Consider the following 18,036-nt stretch of genomic DNA (forward strand, 5'->3'; position numbering starts at 1 on the left):
TGTGCTCGCTTCGGCGGCACATATACTAAAATTGGAACGATACAGAGAAGATTAGCATGGCCCCTGCGCAAGGATGACACGCAAATTCGTGAAGCGTTCCATATTTTTACCAGCTTTCAGAAGAGAAATGTTCTATGTTTTCAAGACTAATTGAAATAATAAAGCAGGTTCCAGTGCTTTCCTCCTAATATCTATTTTTCAATTTGTCTCTCCTCAACATTTTTAATGTATTTACCTCGCAGTAATGAAGGTGCACTCTATGGCCAGCTGCATTTAGCAAGGAAGCCTGCAGGACTTCTGGGACTTTTCTTTCCCTTCTTCAGCCTCCCTGTCATTATTCTTCACAACCCCCAAATCTATACTGCTGCCAGCGATGCGTTGCTTTGTGGGAAGCAAGAGAAAGAGAAGGGGAGGGCCTATGCAAATGATGGCCTCAGGGCTGTCTGGGAGTCCCTTTTCAGCAGTACTGTTAAAATCCGCCTTGCAACCAGATTGGTCGGGTAAGCTGAAAAACACCAGGCATGATTGGGCACCAGGTCCTCTAGGCCCTTGGAGGACATATCGGCGCTGCATCCCTCAGTTTCTGAGGTCCAAGAAATGTTCACCCTCCACCCTAATAGAGAGGTCGTGGCCGATCGGGGCAGAAGGGAGCAGGGCAAGATGCTCATGATCCTGCTCTAATAATGAACTGCCTTCCTCTCTCCTTACCTGTGGTTCTGCCTGGCTGCTTGGTTCCAGTTGTAGGCCTACATCCCACAGGCAATTTGCTTGTCCCTCTCACACATGTAAATGGGTCAGCACTCAAGTGCACACACCTGCCTGCACCCACAGACCCTCTCACACACACTTTTCTCAACAAGATTTTTTCCTAGTTTAGAGACTCAGAGACCCATGTTGAAATACAAAAGCAGCACACCACATGACGGCCTTCACATAGAATCCAGCAGCAAATGGGAAACTTTTAACTAGCCGTGGTCCTATTACTGCAGCCCTACCATGGAACGACTGCTGGATGAGTCCTGCTCGAGAATATTGAACCTACAACAAGTCTGAGGTAAATAAGAATTCCACAGGAATACCATAAAACAGGGACCTATGACCCTTTCGAGCCAGATAGGAGTCGAACCTACAATCTTCTGATCCGTAGTCAGACGCGTTATCCATTGCGCCACTGGCCCCATGTAGGATTACCCATACTTTTGTCCTTAAGAGGACCAGAAGTTGTGTGTGTGTGTGTGTGTGTGTTTTAAAACACCATTCCATCAACCTTTTTAGCCACGTTTACTGCTCACAACCAGAAGACACAAGTAAACCCACCTGACCTCCTGAAATTCTGTTCTGTCAGGTGTTCCTAACTTATACAAAGGACTTTAGGAGGACGAAGGACCTAAAAGTCAGGGGAAATGGTCCTAGGTCCAAGGAAATGTTTTAGATCAGCCTCAGTTTCTTAAATATTCTGCATTAACATCATCAGTTCCACGTCTGTGTGGAGCTGATCTTGAGGACTCCTTAATCAGCAGGCGGGTACAACAATAAAGTGTTTAATATTACAATACAGGCGAAAATTCAGACACCTTGTCATAGGCTCACCTTGTCCAGGGACCCAAGCATGCTGCCTTTCACCTCTCAGAGCCCTTCACCTAACCTACTGTGCAGCTGTCTCACCTTTAATATCACTGTTCCACAGGCAGCATGATGTCACAATGTTCCTTGTCAGTAGCCTGAACCATGAGCCTTTGCAACCCTGGCATAATCTACATACTTCCAATTGGTGAAGTCTTGGACCACAAATGCAGTGAAGAATAATGGATTGTTACTCTTCATGCATTTTTGCCCATTGGCTCAGATTTGAATGCTTACTGGCCATACGAGCATCTCTGCCAGGCCACCCTATGTCTAGAGACCGTAGATTTAGAGAGTTTATAAACATTGTAGGTTCATCAATGAAGTGTGCTCGCTTCGGCGGCACATATACTAAAATTGGAACGATACAGAGAAGATTAGCATGGCCCCTGCGCAAGGATGACACGCAAATTCGTGAAGCGTTCCATATTTTTACCAGCTTTCAGGAGAGAAATGTTCTATGTTTTCAAGACTAATTGAAATAATAAAGCAGGTTCCAGTGCTTTCCTCCTAATATCTATTTTTCAATTTGTCTCTCCTCAACATTTTTAATGTATTTACCTCGCAGTAATGAAGGTGCACTCTATGGCCAGCTGCATTTAGCAAGGAAGCCTGCAGGACTTCTGGGACTTTTCTTTCCCTTCTTCAGCCTCCCTGTCATTATTCTTCACAACCCCCAAATCTATACTGCTGCCAGCGATGCGTTGCTTTGTGGGAAGCAAGAGAAAGAGAAGGGGAGGGCCTATGCAAATGATGGCCTCAGGGCTGTCTGGGAGTCCCTTTTCAGCAGTACTGTTAAAATCCGCCTTGCAACCAGATTGGTCGGGTAAGCTGAAAAACACCAGGCATGATTGGGCACCAGGTCCTCTAGGCCCTTGGAGGACATATCGGCGCTGCATCCCTCAGTTTCTGAGGTCCAAGAAATGTTCACCCTCCACCCTAATAGAGAGGTCTTGGCCGATCGTGGCCGATCGGGGCAGAAGGGAGCAGGGCAAGATGCTCATGATCCTGCTCTAATAATGAACTGCCTTCCTCTCTCCTTACCTGTGGTTCTGCCTGGCTGCTTGGTTCCAGTTGTAGGCCTACATCCCACAGGCAATTTGCTTGTCCCTCTCACACATGTAAATGGGTCAGCACTCAAGTGCACACACCTGCCTGCACCCACAGACCCTCTCACACACACTTTTCTCAACAAGATTTTTTCCTAGTTTAGAGACTCAGAGACCCATGTTGAAATACAAAAGCAGCACACCACATGACGGCCTTCACATAGAATCCAGCAGCAAATGGGAAACTTTTAACTAGCCGTGGTCCTATTACTGCAGCCCTACCATGGAACGACTGCTGGATGAGTCCTGCTCGAGAATATTGAACCTACAACAAGTCTGAGGTAAATAAGAATTCCACAGGAATACCATAAAACAGGGACCTATGACCCTTTCGAGCCAGATAGGAGTCGAACCTACAATCTTCTGATCCGTAGTCAGACGCGTTATCCATTGCGCCACTGGCCCCATGTAGGATTACCCATACTTTTGTCCTTAAGAGGACCAGAAGTTGTGTGTGTGTGTGTGTGTGTGTTTTAAAACACCATTCCATCAACCTTTTTAGCCACGTTTACTGCTCACAACCAGAAGACACAAGTAAACCCACCTGACCTCCTGAAATTCTGTTCTGTCAGGTGTTCCTAACTTATACAAAGGACTTTAGGAGGACGAAGGACCTAAAAGTCAGGGGAAATGGTCCTAGGTCCAAGGAAATGTTTTAGATCAGCCTCAGTTTCTTAAATATTCTGCATTAACATCATCAGTTCCACGTCTGTGTGGAGCTGATCTTGAGGACTCCTTAATCAGCAGGCGGGTACAACAATAAAGTGTTTAATATTACAATACAGGCGAAAATTCAGACACCTTGTCATAGGCTCACCTTGTCCAGGGACCCAAGCATGCTGCCTTTCACCTCTCAGAGCCCTTCACCTAACCTACTGTGCAGCTGTCTCACCTTTAATATCACTGTTCCACAGGCAGCATGATGTCACAATGTTCCTTGTCAGTAGCCTGAACCATGAGCCTTTGCAACCCTGGCATAATCTACATACTTCCAATTGGTGAAGTCTTGGACCACAAATGCAGTGAAGAATAATGGATTGTTACTCTTCATGCATTTTTGCCCATTGGCTCAGATTTGAATGCTTACTGGCCATACGAGCATCTCTGCCAGGCCACCCTATGTCTAGAGACCGTAGATTTAGAGAGTTTATAAACATTGTAGGTTCATCAATGAAGTGTGCTCGCTTCGGCGGCACATATACTAAAATTGGAACGATACAGAGAAGATTAGCATGGCCCCTGCGCAAGGATGACACGCAAATTCGTGAAGCGTTCCATATTTTTACCAGCTTTCAGGAGAGAAATGTTCTATGTTTTCAAGACTAATTGAAATAATAAAGCAGGTTCCAGTGCTTTCCTCCTAATATCTATTTTTCAATTTGTCTCTCCTCAACATTTTTAATGTATTTACCTCGCAGTAATGAAGGTGCACTCTATGGCCAGCTGCATTTAGCAAGGAAGCCTGCAGGACTTCTGGGACTTTTCTTTCCCTTCTTCAGCCTCCCTGTCATTATTCTTCACAACCCCCAAATCTATACTGCTGCCAGCGATGCGTTGCTTTGTGGGAAGCAAGAGAAAGAGAAGGGGAGGGCCTATGCAAATGATGGCCTCAGGGCTGTCTGGGAGTCCCTTTTCAGCAGTACTGTTAAAATCCGCCTTGCAACCAGATTGGTCGGGTAAGCTGAAAAACACCAGGCATGATTGGGCACCAGGTCCTCTAGGCCCTTGGAGGACATATCGGCGCTGCATCCCTCAGTTTCTGAGGTCCAAGAAATGTTCACCCTCCACCCTAATAGAGAGGTCTTGGCCGATCGTGGCCGATCGGGGCAGAAGGGAGCAGGGCAAGATGCTCATGATCCTGCTCTAATAATGAACTGCCTTCCTCTCTCCTTACCTGTGGTTCTGCCTGGCTGCTTGGTTCCAGTTGTAGGCCTACATCCCACAGGCAATTTGCTTGTCCCTCTCACACATGTAAATGGGTCAGCACTCAAGTGCACACACCTGCCTGCACCCACAGACCCTCTCACACACACTTTTCTCAACAAGATTTTTTCCTAGTTTAGAGACTCAGAGACCCATGTTGAAATACAAAAGCAGCACACCACATGACGGCCTTCACATAGAATCCAGCAGCAAATGGGAAACTTTTAACTAGCCGTGGTCCTATTACTGCAGCCCTACCATGGAACGACTGCTGGATGAGTCCTGCTCGAGAATATTGAACCTACAACAAGTCTGAGGTAAATAAGAATTCCACAGGAATACCATAAAACAGGGACCTATGACCCTTTCGAGCCAGATAGGAGTCGAACCTACAATCTTCTGATCCGTAGTCAGACGCGTTATCCATTGCGCCACTGGCCCCATGTAGGATTATCCATACTTTTGTCCTTAAGAGGACCAGAAGTTGTGTGTGTGTGTGTGTGTGTGTTTTAAAACACCATTCCATCAACCTTTTTAGCCACGTTTACTGCTCACAACCAGAAGACACAAGTAAACCCACCTGACCTCCTGAAATTCTGTTCTGTCAGGTGTTCCTAACTTATACAAAGGTCTTTAGGAGGACGAAGGACCTAAAAGTCAGGGGAAATGGTCCTAGGTCCAAGGAAATGTTTTAGATCAGCCTCAGTTTCTTAAATATTCTGCATTAACATCATCAGTTCCACGTCTGTGTGGAGCTGATCTTGAGGACTCCTTAATCAGCAGGCGGGTACAACAATAAAGTGTTTAATATTACAATACAGGCGAAAATTCAGACACCTTGTCATAGGCTCACCTTGTCCAGGGACCCAAGCATGCTGCCTTTCACCTCTCAGAGCCCTTCACCTAACCTACTGTGCAGCTGTCTCACCTTTAATATCACTGTTCCACAGGCAGCATGATGTCACAATGTTCCTTGTCAGTAGCCTGAACCATGAGCCTTTGCAACCCTGGCATAATCTACATACTTCCAATTGGTGAAGTCTTGGACCACAAATGCAGTGAAGAATAATGGATTGTTACTCTTCATGCATTTTTGCCCATTGGCTCAGATTTGAATGCTTACTGGCCATACGAGCATCTCTGCCAGGCCACCCTATGTCTAGAGACCGTAGATTTAGAGAGTTTATAAACATTGTAGGTTCATCAATGAAGTGTGCTCGCTTCGGCGGCACATATACTAAAATTGGAACGATACAGAGAAGATTAGCATGGCCCCTGCGCAAGGATGACACGCAAATTCGTGAAGCGTTCCATATTTTTACCAGCTTTCAGAAGAGAAATGTTCTATGTTTTCAAGACTAATTGAAATAATAAAGCAGGTTCCAGTGCTTTCCTCCTAATATCTATTTTTCAATTTGTCTCTCCTCAACATTTTTAATGTATTTACCTCGCAGTAATGAAGGTGCACTCTATGGCCAGCTGCATTTAGCAAGGAAGCCTGCAGGACTTCTGGGACTTTTCTTTCCCTTCTTCAGCCTCCCTGTCATTATTCTTCACAACCCCCAAATCTATACTGCTGCCAGCGATGCGTTGCTTTGTGGGAAGCAAGAGAAAGAGAAGGGGAGGGCCTATGCAAATGATGGCCTCAGGGCTGTCTGGGAGTCCCTTTTCAGCAGTACTGTTAAAATCCGCCTTGCAACCAGATTGGTCGGGTAAGCTGAAAAACACCAGGCATGATTGGGCACCAGGTCCTCTAGGCCCTTGGAGGACATATCGGCGCTGCATCCCTCAGTTTCTGAGGTCCAAGAAATGTTCACCCTCCACCCTAATAGAGAGGTCGTGGCCGATCGGGGCAGAAGGGAGCAGGGCAAGATGCTCATGATCCTGCTCTAATAATGAACTGCCTTCCTCTCTCCTTACCTGTGGTTCTGCCTGGCTGCTTGGTTCCAGTTGTAGGCCTACATCCCACAGGCAATTTGCTTGTCCCTCTCACACATGTAAATGGGTCAGCACTCAAGTGCACACACCTGCCTGCACCCACAGACCCTCTCACACACACTTTTCTCAACAAGATTTTTTCCTAGTTTAGAGACTCAGAGACCCATGTTGAAATACAAAAGCAGCACACCACATGACGGCCTTCACATAGAATCCAGCAGCAAATGGGAAACTTTTAACTAGCCGTGGTCCTATTACTGCAGCCCTACCATGGAACGACTGCTGGATGAGTCCTGCTCGAGAATATTGAACCTACAACAAGTCTGAGGTAAATAAGAATTCCACAGGAATGCCATAAAACAGGGACCTATGACCCTTTCGAGCCAGATAGGAGTCGAACCTACAATCTTCTGATCCGTAGTCAGACGCGTTATCCATTGCGCCACTGGCCCCATGTAGGATTACCCATACTTTTGTCCTTAAGAGGACCAGAAGTTGTGTGTGTGTGTGTGTGTGTGTTTTAAAACACCATTCCATCAACCTTTTTAGCCACGTTTACTGCTCACAACCAGAAGACACAAGTAAACCCACCTGACCTCCTGAAATTCTGTTCTGTCAGGTGTTCCTAACTTATACAAAGGACTTTAGGAGGACGAAGGACCTAAAAGTCAGGGGAAATGGTCCTAGGTCCAAGGAAATGTTTTAGATCAGCCTCAGTTTCTTAAATATTCTGCATTAACATCATCAGTTCCACGTCTGTGTGGAGCTGATCTTGAGGACTCCTTAATCAGCAGGCGGGTACAACAATAAAGTGTTTAATATTACAATACAGGCGAAAATTCAGACACCTTGTCATAGGCTCACCTTGTCCAGGGACCCAAGCATGCTGCCTTTCACCTCTCAGAGCCCTTCACCTAACCTACTGTGCAGCTGTCTCACCTTTAATATCACTGTTCCACAGGCAGCATGATGTCACAATGTTCCTTGTCAGTAGCCTGAACCATGAGCCTTTGCAACCCTGGCATAATCTACATACTTCCAATTGGTGAAGTCTTGGACCACAAATGCAGTGAAGAATAATGGATTGTTACTCTTCATGCATTTTTGCCCATTGGCTCAGATTTGAATGCTTACTGGCCATACGAGCATCTCTGCCAGGCCACCCTATGTCTAGAGACCGTAGATTTAGAGAGTTTATAAACATTGTAGGTTCATCAATGAAGTGTGCTCGCTTCGGCGGCACATATACTAAAATTGGAACGATACAGAGAAGATTAGCATGGCCCCTGCGCAAGGATGACACGCAAATTCGTGAAGCGTTCCATATTTTTACCAGCTTTCAGGAGAGAAATGTTCTATGTTTTCAAGACTAATTGAAATAATAAAGCAGGTTCCAGTGCTTTCCTCCTAATATCTATTTTTCAATTTGTCTCTCCTCAACATTTTTAATGTATTTACCTCGCAGTAATGAAGGTGCACTCTATGGCCAGCTGCATTTAGCAAGGAAGCCTGCAGGACTTCTGGGACTTTTCTTTCCCTTCTTCAGCCTCCCTGTCATTATTCTTCACAACCCCCAAATCTATACTGCTGCCAGCGATGCGTTGCTTTGTGGGAAGCAAGAGAAAGAGAAGGGGAGGGCCTATGCAAATGATGGCCTCAGGGCTGTCTGGGAGTCCCTTTTCAGCAGTACTGTTAAAATCCGCCTTGCAACCAGATTGGTCGGGTAAGCTGAAAAACACCAGGCATGATTGGGCACCAGGTCCTCTAGGCCCTTGGAGGACATATCGGCGCTGCATCCCTCAGTTTCTGAGGTCCAAGAAATGTTCACCCTCCACCCTAATAGAGAGGTCTTGGCCGATCGTGGCCGATCGGGGCAGAAGGGAGCAGGGCAAGATGCTCATGATCCTGCTCTAATAATGAACTGCCTTCCTCTCTCCTTACCTGTGGTTCTGCCTGGCTGCTTGGTTCCAGTTGTAGGCCTACATCCCACAGGCAATTTGCTTGTCCCTCTCACACATGTAAATGGGTCAGCACTCAAGTGCACACACCTGCCTGCACCCACAGACCCTCTCACACACACTTTTCTCAACAAGATTTTTTCCTAGTTTAGAGACTCAGAGACCCATGTTGAAATACAAAAGCAGCACACCACATGACGGCCTTCACATAGAATCCAGCAGCAAATGGGAAACTTTTAACTAGCCGTGGTCCTATTACTGCAGCCCTACCATGGAACGACTGCTGGATGAGTCCTGCTCGAGAATATTGAACCTACAACAAGTCTGAGGTAAATAAGAATTCCACAGGAATACCATAAAACAGGGACCTATGACCCTTTCGAGCCAGATAGGAGTCGAACCTACAATCTTCTGATCCGTAGTCAGACGCGTTATCCATTGCGCCACTGGCCCCATGTAGGATTACCCATACTTTTGTCCTTAAGAGGACCAGAAGTTGTGTGTGTGTGTGTGTGTGTGTTTTAAAACACCATTCCATCAACCTTTTTAGCCACGTTTACTGCTCACAACCAGAAGACACAAGTAAACCCACCTGACCTCCTGAAATTCTGTTCTGTCAGGTGTTCCTAACTTATACAAAGGACTTTAGGAGGACGAAGGACCTAAAAGTCAGGGGAAATGGTCCTAGGTCCAAGGAAATGTTTTAGATCAGCCTCAGTTTCTTAAATATTCTGCATTAACATCATCAGTTCCACGTCTGTGTGGAGCTGATCTTGAGGACTCCTTAATCAGCAGGCGGGTACAACAATAAAGTGTTTAATATTACAATACAGGCGAAAATTCAGACACCTTGTCATAGGCTCACCTTGTCCAGGGACCCAAGCATGCTGCCTTTCACCTCTCAGAGCCCTTCACCTAACCTACTGTGCAGCTGTCTCACCTTTAATATCACTGTTCCACAGGCAGCATGATGTCACAATGTTCCTTGTCAGTAGCCTGAACCATGAGCCTTTGCAACCCTGGCATAATCTACATACTTCCAATTGGTGAAGTCTTGGACCACAAATGCAGTGAAGAATAATGGATTGTTACTCTTCATGCATTTTTGCCCATTGGCTCAGATTTGAATGCTTACTGGCCATACGAGCATCTCTGCCAGGCCACCCTATGTCTAGAGACCGTAGATTTAGAGAGTTTATAAACATTGTAGGTTCATCAATGAAGTGTGCTCGCTTCGGCGGCACATATACTAAAATTGGAACGATACAGAGAAGATTAGCATGGCCCCTGCGCAAGGATGACACGCAAATTCGTGAAGCGTTCCATATTTTTACCAGCTTTCAGGAGAGAAATGTTCTATGTTTTCAAGACTAATTGAAATAATAAAGCAGGTTCCAGTGCTTTCCTCCTAATATCTATTTTTCAATTTGTCTCTCCTCAACATTTTTAATGTATTTACCTCGCAGTAATGAAGGTGCACTCTATGGCCAGCTGCATTTAGCAAGGAAGCCTGCAGGACTTCTGGGACTTTTCTTTCCCTTCTTCAGCCTCCCTGTCATTATTCTTCACAACCCCCAAATCTATACTGCTGCCAGCGATGCGTTGCTTTGTGGGAAGCAAGAGAAAGAGAAGGGGAGGGCCTATGCAAATGATGGCCTCAGGGCTGTCTGGGAGTCCCTTTTCAGCAGTACTGTTAAAATCCGCCTTGCAACCAGATTGGTCGGGTAAGCTGAAAAACACCAGGCATGATTGGGCACCAGGTCCTCTAGGCCCTTGGAGGACATATCGGCGCTGCATCCCTCAGTTTCTGAGGTCCAAGAAATGTTCACCCTCCACCCTAATAGAGAGGTCTTGGCCGATCGTGGCCGATCGGGGCAGAAGGGAGCAGGGCAAGATGCTCATGATCCTGCTCTAATAATGAACTGCCTTCCTCTCTCCTTACCTGTGGTTCTGCCTGGCTGCTTGGTTCCAGTTGTAGGCCTACATCCCACAGGCAATTTGCTTGTCCCTCTCACACATGTAAATGGGTCAGCACTCAAGTGCACACACCTGCCTGCACCCACAGACCCTCTCACACACACTTTTCTCAACAAGATTTTTTCCTAGTTTAGAGACTCAGAGACCCATGTTGAAATACAAAAGCAGCACACCACATGACGGCCTTCACATAGAATCCAGCAGCAAATGGGAAACTTTTAACTAGCCGTGGTCCTATTACTGCAGCCCTACCATGGAACGACTGCTGGATGAGTCCTGCTCGAGAATATTGAACCTACAACAAGTCTGAGGTAAATAAGAATTCCACAGGAATACCATAAAACAGGGACCTATGACCCTTTCGAGCCAGATAGGAGTCGAACCTACAATCTTCTGATCCGTAGTCAGACGCGTTATCCATTGCGCCACTGGCCCCATGTAGGATTACCCATACTTTTGTCCTTAAGAGGACCAGAAGTTGTGTGTGTGTGTGTGTGTGTGTTTTAAAACACCATTCCATCAACCTTTTTAGCCACGTTTACTGCTCACAACCAGAAGACACAAGTAAACCCACCTGACCTCCTGAAATTCTGTTCTGTCAGGTGTTCCTAACTTATACAAAGGTCTTTAGGAGGACGAAGGACCTAAAAGTCAGGGGAAATGGTCCTAGGTCCAAGGAAATGTTTTAGATCAGCCTCAGTTTCTTAAATATTCTGCATTAACATCATCAGTTCCACGTCTGTGTGGAGCTGATCTTGAGGACTCCTTAATCAGCAGGCGGGTACAACAATAAAGTGTTTAATATTACAATACAGGCGAAAATTCAGACACCTTGTCATAGGCTCACCTTGTCCAGGGACCCAAGCATGCTGCCTTTCACCTCTCAGAGCCCTTCACCTAACCTACTGTGCAGCTGTCTCACCTTTAATATCACTGTTCCACAGGCAGCATGATGTCACAATGTTCCTTGTCAGTAGCCTGAACCATGAGCCTTTGCAACCCTGGCATAATCTACATACTTCCAATTGGTGAAGTCTTGGACCACAAATGCAGTGAAGAATAATGGATTGTTACTCTTCATGCATTTTTGCCCATTGGCTCAGATTTGAATGCTTACTGGCCATACGAGCATCTCTGCCAGGCCACCCTATGTCTAGAGACCGTAGATTTAGAGAGTTTATAAACATTGTAGGTTCATCAATGAAGTGTGCTCGCTTCGGCGGCACATATACTAAAATTGGAACGATACAGAGAAGATTAGCATGGCCCCTGCGCAAGGATGACACGCAAATTCGTGAAGCGTTCCATATTTTTACCAGCTTTCAGAAGAGAAATGTTCTATGTTTTCAAGACTAATTGAAATAATAAAGCAGGTTCCAGTGCTTTCCTCCTAATATCTATTTTTCAATTTGTCTCTCCTCAACATTTTTAATGTATTTACCTCGCAGTAATGAAGGTGCACTCTATGGCCAGCTGCATTTAGCAAGGAAGCCTGCAGGACTTCTGGGACTTTTCTTTCCCTTCTTCAGCCTCCCTGTCATTATTCTTCACAACCCCCAAATCTATACTGCTGCCAGCGATGCGTTGCTTTGTGGGAAGCAAGAGAAAGAGAAGGGGAGGGCCTATGCAAATGATGGCCTCAGGGCTGTCTGGGAGTCCCTTTTCAGCAGTACTGTTAAAATCCGCCTTGCAACCAGATTGGTCGGGTAAGCTGAAAAACACCAGGCATGATTGGGCACCAGGTCCTCTAGGCCCTTGGAGGACATATCGGCGCTGCATCCCTCAGTTTCTGAGGTCCAAGAAATGTTCACCCTCCACCCTAATAGAGAGGTCGTGGCCGATCGGGGCAGAAGGGAGCAGGGCAAGATGCTCATGATCCTGCTCTAATAATGAACTGCCTTCCTCTCTCCTTACCTGTGGTTCTGCCTGGCTGCTTGGTTCCAGTTGTAGGCCTACATCCCACAGGCAATTTGCTTGTCCCTCTCACACATGTAAATGGGTCAGCACTCAAGTGCACACACCTGCCTGCACCCACAGACCCTCTCACACACACTTTTCTCAACAAGATTTTTTCCTAGTTTAGAGACTCAGAGACCCATGTTGAAATACAAAAGCAGCACACCACATGACGGCCTTCACATAGAATCTAGCAGCAAATGGGAAACTTTTAACTAGCCGTGGTCCTATTACTGCAGCCCTACCATGGAACGACTGCTGGATGAGTCCTGCTCGAGAATATTGAACCTACAACAAGTCTGAGGTAAATAAGAATTCCACAGGAATACCATAAAACAGGGACCTATGACCCTTTCGAGCCAGATAGGAGTCGAACCTACAATCTTCTGATCCGTAGTCAGACGCGTTATCCATTGCGCCACTGGCCCCATGTAGGATTACCCATACTTTTGTCCTTAAGAGGACCAGAAGTTGTGTGTGTGTGTGTGTGTGTGTTTTAAAACACCATTCCATCAACCTTTTTAGCCACGTTTACTGCTCACAACCAGAAGACACAAGTAAACCCACCTGACCTCCTGAAATTCTGTTCTGTCAGGTGTTCCTAACTTATACAAAGGACTTTAGGAGGACGAAGGACCTAAAAGTCAGGGGAAATGGTCCTAGGTCCAAGGAAATGTTTTAGATCAGCCTCAGTTTCTTAAATATTCTGCATTAACATCATCAGTTCCACGTCTGTGTGGAGCTGATCTTGAGGACTCCTTAATCAGCAGGCGGGTACAACAATAAAGTGTTTAATATTACAATACAGGCGAAAATTCAGACACCTTGTCATAGGCTCACCTTGTCCAGGGACCCAAGCATGCTGCCTTTCACCTCTCAGAGCCCTTCACCTAACCTACTGTGCAGCTGTCTCACCTTTAATATCACTGTTCCACAGGCAGCATGATGTCACAATGTTCCTTGTCAGTAGCCTGAACCATGAGCCTTTGCAACCCTGGCATAATCTACATACTTCCAATTGGTGAAGTCTTGGACCACAAATGCAGTGAAGAATAATGGATTGTTACTCTTCATGCATTTTTGCCCATTGGCTCAGATTTGAATGCTTACTGGCCATACGAGCATCTCTGCCAGGCCACCCTATGCCTAGAGACCGTAGATTTAGAGAGTTTATAAACATTGTAGGTTCATCAATGAAGTGTGCTCGCTTCGGCGGCACATATACTAAAATTGGAACGATACAGAGAAGATTAGCATGGCCCCTGCGCAAGGATGACACGCAAATTCGTGAAGCGTTCCATATTTTTACCAGCTTTCAGGAGAGAAATGTTCTATGTTTTCAAGACTAATTGAAATAATAAAGCAGGTTCCAGTGCTTTCCTCCTAATATCTATTTTTCAATTTGTCTCTCCTCAACATTTTTAATGTATTTACCTCGCAGTAATGAAGGTGCACTCTATGGCCAGCTGCATTTAGCAAGGAAGCCTGCAGGACTTCTGGGACTTTTCTTTCCCTTCTTCAGCCTCCCTGTCATTATTCTTCACAACCCCCAAATCTATACTGCTGCCAGCGATGCGTTGCTTTGTGGGAAGCAAGAGAAAGAGAAGGGGAGGGCCTATGCAAATGATGGCCTCAGGGCTGTCTGGGAGTCCCTTTTCAGCAGTACTGTTCAAATCCGCCTTGCAACCAGATTGGTCGGGTAAGCTGAAAAACACCAGGCATGATTGGGCACCAGGTCCTCTAGGCCCTTGGAGGACATATCGTCGCTGCATCCCTCAGTTTCTGAGGTCCAAGAAATGTTCACACTCCACCCTAATAGAGAGGTCTTGGCCGATCGTGGCCGATCGGGGCAGAAGGGAGCAGGGCAAGATGCTCATGATCCTGCTCTAATAATGAACTGCCTTCCTCTCTCCTTACCTGTGGTTCTGCCTGGCTGCTTGGTTCCAGTTGTAGGCCTACATCCCACAGGCAATTTGCTTGTCCCTCTCACACATGTAAATGGGTCAGCACTCAAGTGCACACACCTGCCTGCACCCACAGACCCTCTCGCACACACTTTTCTCAACAAGATTTTTTCCTAGTTTAGAGACTCAGAGACCCATGTTGAAATACAAAAGCAGCACACCACATGACGGCCTTCACATAGAATCCAGCAGCAAATGGGAAACTTTTAACTAGCCGTGGTCCTATTACTGCAGCCCTACCATGGAACGACTGCTGGATGAGTCCTGCTCGAGAATATTGAACCTACAACAAGTCTGAGGTAAATAAGAATTCCACAGGAATACCATAAAACAGGGACCTATGACCCTTTCGAGCCAGATAGGAGTCGAACCTACAATCTTCTGATCCGTAGTCAGACGCGTTATCCATTGCGCCACTGGCCCCATGTAGGATTACCCATACTTTTGTCCTTAAGAGGACCAGAAGTTGTGTGTGTGTGTGTGTGTGTGTTTTAAAACACCATTCCATCAACCTTTTTAGCCACGTTTACTGCTCACAACCAGAAGACACAAGTAAACCCACCTGACCTCCTGAAATTCTGTTCTGTCAGGTGTTCCTAACTTATACAAAGGTCTTTAGGAGGACGAAGGACCTAAAAGTCAGGGGAAATGGTCCTAGGTCCAAGGAAATGTTTTAGATCAGCCTCAGTTTCTTAAATATTCTGCATTAACATCATCAGTTCCACGTCTGTGTGGAGCTGATCTTGAGGACTCCTTAATCAGCAGGCGGGTACAACAATAAAGTGTTTAATATTACAATACAGGCGAAAATTCAGACACCTTGTCATAGGCTCACCTTGTCCAGGGACCCAAGCATGCTGCCTTTCACCTCTCAGAGCCCTTCACCTAACCTACTGTGCAGCTGTCTCACCTTTAATATCACTGTTCCACAGGCAGCATGATGTCACAATGTTCCTTGTCAGTAGCCTGAACCATGAGCCTTTGCAACCCTGGCATAATCTACATACTTCCAATTGGTGAAGTCTTGGACCACAAATGCAGTGAAGAATAATGGATTGTTACTCTTCATGCATTTTTGCCCATTGGCTCAGATTTGAATGCTTACTGGCCATACGAGCATCTCTGCCAGGCCACCCTATGTCTAGAGACCGTAGATTTAGAGAGTTTATAAACATTGTAGGTTCATCAATGAAGTGTGCTCGCTTCGGCGGCACATATACTAAAATTGGAACGATACAGAGAAGATTAGCATGGCCCCTGCGCAAGGATGACACGCAAATTCGTGAAGCGTTCCATATTTTTACCAGCTTTCAGAAGAGAAATGTTCTATGTTTTCAAGACTAATTGAAATAATAAAGCAGGTTCCAGTGCTTTCCTCCTAATATCTATTTTTCAATTTGTCTCTCCTCAACATTTTTAATGTATTTACCTCGCAGTAATGAAGGTGCACTCTATGGCCAGCTGCATTTAGCAAGGAAGCCTGCAGGACTTCTGGGACTTTTCTTTCCCTTCTTCAGCCTCCCTGTCATTATTCTTCACAACCCCCAAATCTATACTGCTGCCAGCGATGCGTTGCTTTGTGGGAAGCAAGAGAAAGAGAAGGGGAGGGCCTATGCAAATGATGGCCTCAGGGCTGTCTGGGAGTCCCTTTTCAGCAGTACTGTTAAAATCCGCCTTGCAACCAGATTGGTCGGGTAAGCTGAAAAACACCAGGCATGATTGGGCACCAGGTCCTCTAGGCCCTTGGAGGACATATCGGCGCTGCATCCCTCAGTTTCTGAGGTCCAAGAAATGTTCACCCTCCACCCTAATAGAGAGGTCGTGGCCGATCGGGGCAGAAGGGAGCAGGGCAAGATGCTCATGATCCTGCTCTAATAATGAACTGCCTTCCTCTCTCCTTACCTGTGGTTCTGCCTGGCTGCTTGGTTCCAGTTGTAGGCCTACATCCCACAGGCAATTTGCTTGTCCCTCTCACACATGTAAATGGGTCAGCACTCAAGTGCACACACCTGCCTGCACCCACAGACCCTCTCACACACACTTTTCTCAACAAGATTTTTTCCTAGTTTAGAGACTCAGAGACCCATGTTGAAATACAAAAGCAGCACACCACATGACGGCCTTCACATAGAATCCAGCAGCAAATGGGAAACTTTTAACTAGCCGTGGTCCTATTACTGCAGCCCTACCATGGAACGACTGCTGGATGAGTCCTGCTCGAGAATATTGAACCTACAACAAGTCTGAGGTAAATAAGAATTCCACAGGAATACCATAAAACAGGGACCTATGACCCTTTCGAGCCAGATAGGAGTCGAACCTACAATCTTCTGATCCGTAGTCAGACGCGTTATCCATTGCGCCACTGGCCCCATGTAGGATTACCCATACTTTTGTCCTTAAGAGGACCAGAAGTTGTGTGTGTGTGTGTGTGTGTGTTTTAAAACACCATTCCATCAACCTTTTTAGCCACGTTTACTGCTCACAACCAGAAGACACAAGTAAACCCACCTGACCTCCTGAAATTCTGTTCTGTCAGGTGTTCCTAACTTATACAAAGGACTTTAGGAGGACGAAGGACCTAAAAGTCAGGGGAAATGGTCCTAGGTCCAAGGAAATGTTTTAGATCAGCCTCAGTTTCTTAAATATTCTGCATTAACATCATCAGTTCCACGTCTGTGTGGAGCTGATCTTGAGGACTCCTTAATCAGCAGGCGGGTACAACAATAAAGTGTTTAATATTACAATACAGGCGAAAATTCAGACACCTTGTCATAGGCTCACCTTGTCCAGGGACCCAAGCATGCTGCCTTTCACCTCTCAGAGCCCTTCACCTAACCTACTGTGCAGCTGTCTCACCTTTAATATCACTGTTCCACAGGCAGCATGATGTCACAATGTTCCTTGTCAGTAGCCTGAACCATGAGCCTTTGCAACCCTGGCATAATCTACATACTTCCAATTGGTGAAGTCTTGGACCACAAATGCAGTGAAGAATAATGGATTGTTACTCTTCATGCATTTTTGCCCATTGGCTCAGATTTGAATGCTTACTGGCCATACGAGCATCTCTGCCAGGCCACCCTATGTCTAGAGACCGTAGATTTAGAGAGTTTATAAACATTGTAGGTTCATCAATGAAGTGTGCTCGCTTCGGCGGCACATATACTAAAATTGGAACGATACAGAGAAGATTAGCATGGCCCCTGCGCAAGGATGACACGCAAATTCGTGAAGCGTTCCATATTTTTACCAGCTTTCAGGAGAGAAATGTTCTATGTTTTCAAGACTAATTGAAATAATAAAGCAGGTTCCAGTGCTTTCCTCCTAATATCTATTTTTCAATTTGTCTCTCCTCAACATTTTTAATGTATTTACCTCGCAGTAATGAAGGTGCACTCTATGGCCAGCTGCATTTAGCAAGGAAGCCTGCAGGACTTCTGGGACTTTTCTTTCCCTTCTTCAGCCTCCCTGTCATTATTCTTCACAACCCCCAAATCTATACTGCTGCCAGCGATGCGTTGCTTTGTGGGAAGCAAGAGAAAGAGAAGGGGAGGGCCTATGCAAATGATGGCCTCAGGGCTGTCT

General features: G+C 45.9%; 19 non-coding genes across 19 annotated transcripts; 10 read left to right on the forward strand and 9 right to left on the reverse strand.

Moving 5' to 3' along the window:
• Position 1: 1 nt before the first annotated feature.
• On the forward strand, positions 2–108 carry LOC146819277 (U6 spliceosomal RNA). Its single transcript, XR_014964011.1, has one exon. It is a non-coding gene; the product is annotated as a U6 spliceosomal RNA (small nuclear RNA).
• Positions 109–1,105: 997 nt separating this feature from the next.
• On the reverse strand, positions 1,106–1,178 carry TRNAR-ACG (transfer RNA arginine (anticodon ACG)). The gene has a single exon. It is a non-coding gene; the product is annotated as a tRNA-Arg (tRNA).
• A 772-nt stretch (positions 1,179–1,950) lies between these two features.
• Positions 1,951–2,057, forward strand: LOC146819279 (U6 spliceosomal RNA). Its single transcript, XR_014964012.1, has one exon. It is a non-coding gene; the product is annotated as a U6 spliceosomal RNA (small nuclear RNA).
• Positions 2,058–3,064: 1,007 nt separating this feature from the next.
• Positions 3,065–3,137, reverse strand: TRNAR-ACG (transfer RNA arginine (anticodon ACG)). The gene has a single exon. It is a non-coding gene; the product is annotated as a tRNA-Arg (tRNA).
• Positions 3,138–3,909: 772 nt separating this feature from the next.
• LOC146819281 (U6 spliceosomal RNA) lies at positions 3,910–4,016 on the forward strand. Its single transcript, XR_014964013.1, has one exon. It is a non-coding gene; the product is annotated as a U6 spliceosomal RNA (small nuclear RNA).
• Positions 4,017–5,023: 1,007 nt separating this feature from the next.
• Positions 5,024–5,096, reverse strand: TRNAR-ACG (transfer RNA arginine (anticodon ACG)). Its single transcript has one exon. It is a non-coding gene; the product is annotated as a tRNA-Arg (tRNA).
• Positions 5,097–5,868: 772 nt separating this feature from the next.
• LOC146819283 (U6 spliceosomal RNA) lies at positions 5,869–5,975 on the forward strand. The gene has a single exon (XR_014964014.1). It is a non-coding gene; the product is annotated as a U6 spliceosomal RNA (small nuclear RNA).
• Positions 5,976–6,972: 997 nt separating this feature from the next.
• TRNAR-ACG (transfer RNA arginine (anticodon ACG)) lies at positions 6,973–7,045 on the reverse strand. Its single transcript has one exon. It is a non-coding gene; the product is annotated as a tRNA-Arg (tRNA).
• Positions 7,046–7,817: 772 nt separating this feature from the next.
• Positions 7,818–7,924, forward strand: LOC146819285 (U6 spliceosomal RNA). The gene has a single exon (XR_014964015.1). It is a non-coding gene; the product is annotated as a U6 spliceosomal RNA (small nuclear RNA).
• Positions 7,925–8,931: 1,007 nt separating this feature from the next.
• On the reverse strand, positions 8,932–9,004 carry TRNAR-ACG (transfer RNA arginine (anticodon ACG)). Its single transcript has one exon. It is a non-coding gene; the product is annotated as a tRNA-Arg (tRNA).
• Positions 9,005–9,776: 772 nt separating this feature from the next.
• Positions 9,777–9,883, forward strand: LOC146819287 (U6 spliceosomal RNA). Its single transcript, XR_014964017.1, has one exon. It is a non-coding gene; the product is annotated as a U6 spliceosomal RNA (small nuclear RNA).
• Positions 9,884–10,890: 1,007 nt separating this feature from the next.
• TRNAR-ACG (transfer RNA arginine (anticodon ACG)) lies at positions 10,891–10,963 on the reverse strand. The gene has a single exon. It is a non-coding gene; the product is annotated as a tRNA-Arg (tRNA).
• A 772-nt stretch (positions 10,964–11,735) lies between these two features.
• Positions 11,736–11,842, forward strand: LOC146819289 (U6 spliceosomal RNA). The gene has a single exon (XR_014964018.1). It is a non-coding gene; the product is annotated as a U6 spliceosomal RNA (small nuclear RNA).
• Positions 11,843–12,839: 997 nt separating this feature from the next.
• On the reverse strand, positions 12,840–12,912 carry TRNAR-ACG (transfer RNA arginine (anticodon ACG)). Its single transcript has one exon. It is a non-coding gene; the product is annotated as a tRNA-Arg (tRNA).
• A 772-nt stretch (positions 12,913–13,684) lies between these two features.
• LOC146819291 (U6 spliceosomal RNA) lies at positions 13,685–13,791 on the forward strand. Its single transcript, XR_014964019.1, has one exon. It is a non-coding gene; the product is annotated as a U6 spliceosomal RNA (small nuclear RNA).
• Positions 13,792–14,798: 1,007 nt separating this feature from the next.
• TRNAR-ACG (transfer RNA arginine (anticodon ACG)) lies at positions 14,799–14,871 on the reverse strand. The gene has a single exon. It is a non-coding gene; the product is annotated as a tRNA-Arg (tRNA).
• A 772-nt stretch (positions 14,872–15,643) lies between these two features.
• LOC146819293 (U6 spliceosomal RNA) lies at positions 15,644–15,750 on the forward strand. The gene has a single exon (XR_014964020.1). It is a non-coding gene; the product is annotated as a U6 spliceosomal RNA (small nuclear RNA).
• Positions 15,751–16,747: 997 nt separating this feature from the next.
• On the reverse strand, positions 16,748–16,820 carry TRNAR-ACG (transfer RNA arginine (anticodon ACG)). Its single transcript has one exon. It is a non-coding gene; the product is annotated as a tRNA-Arg (tRNA).
• A 772-nt stretch (positions 16,821–17,592) lies between these two features.
• LOC146819295 (U6 spliceosomal RNA) lies at positions 17,593–17,699 on the forward strand. The gene has a single exon (XR_014964021.1). It is a non-coding gene; the product is annotated as a U6 spliceosomal RNA (small nuclear RNA).
• Positions 17,700–18,036: the final 337 nt, after the last annotated feature.

The sequence above is a fragment of the Triturus cristatus genome, chromosome 6 (assembly GCF_964204655.1).
Source record: "Triturus cristatus chromosome 6, aTriCri1.1, whole genome shotgun sequence".
In the NCBI taxonomy this organism is placed as follows: domain Eukaryota; kingdom Metazoa; phylum Chordata; class Amphibia; order Caudata; family Salamandridae; genus Triturus; species Triturus cristatus.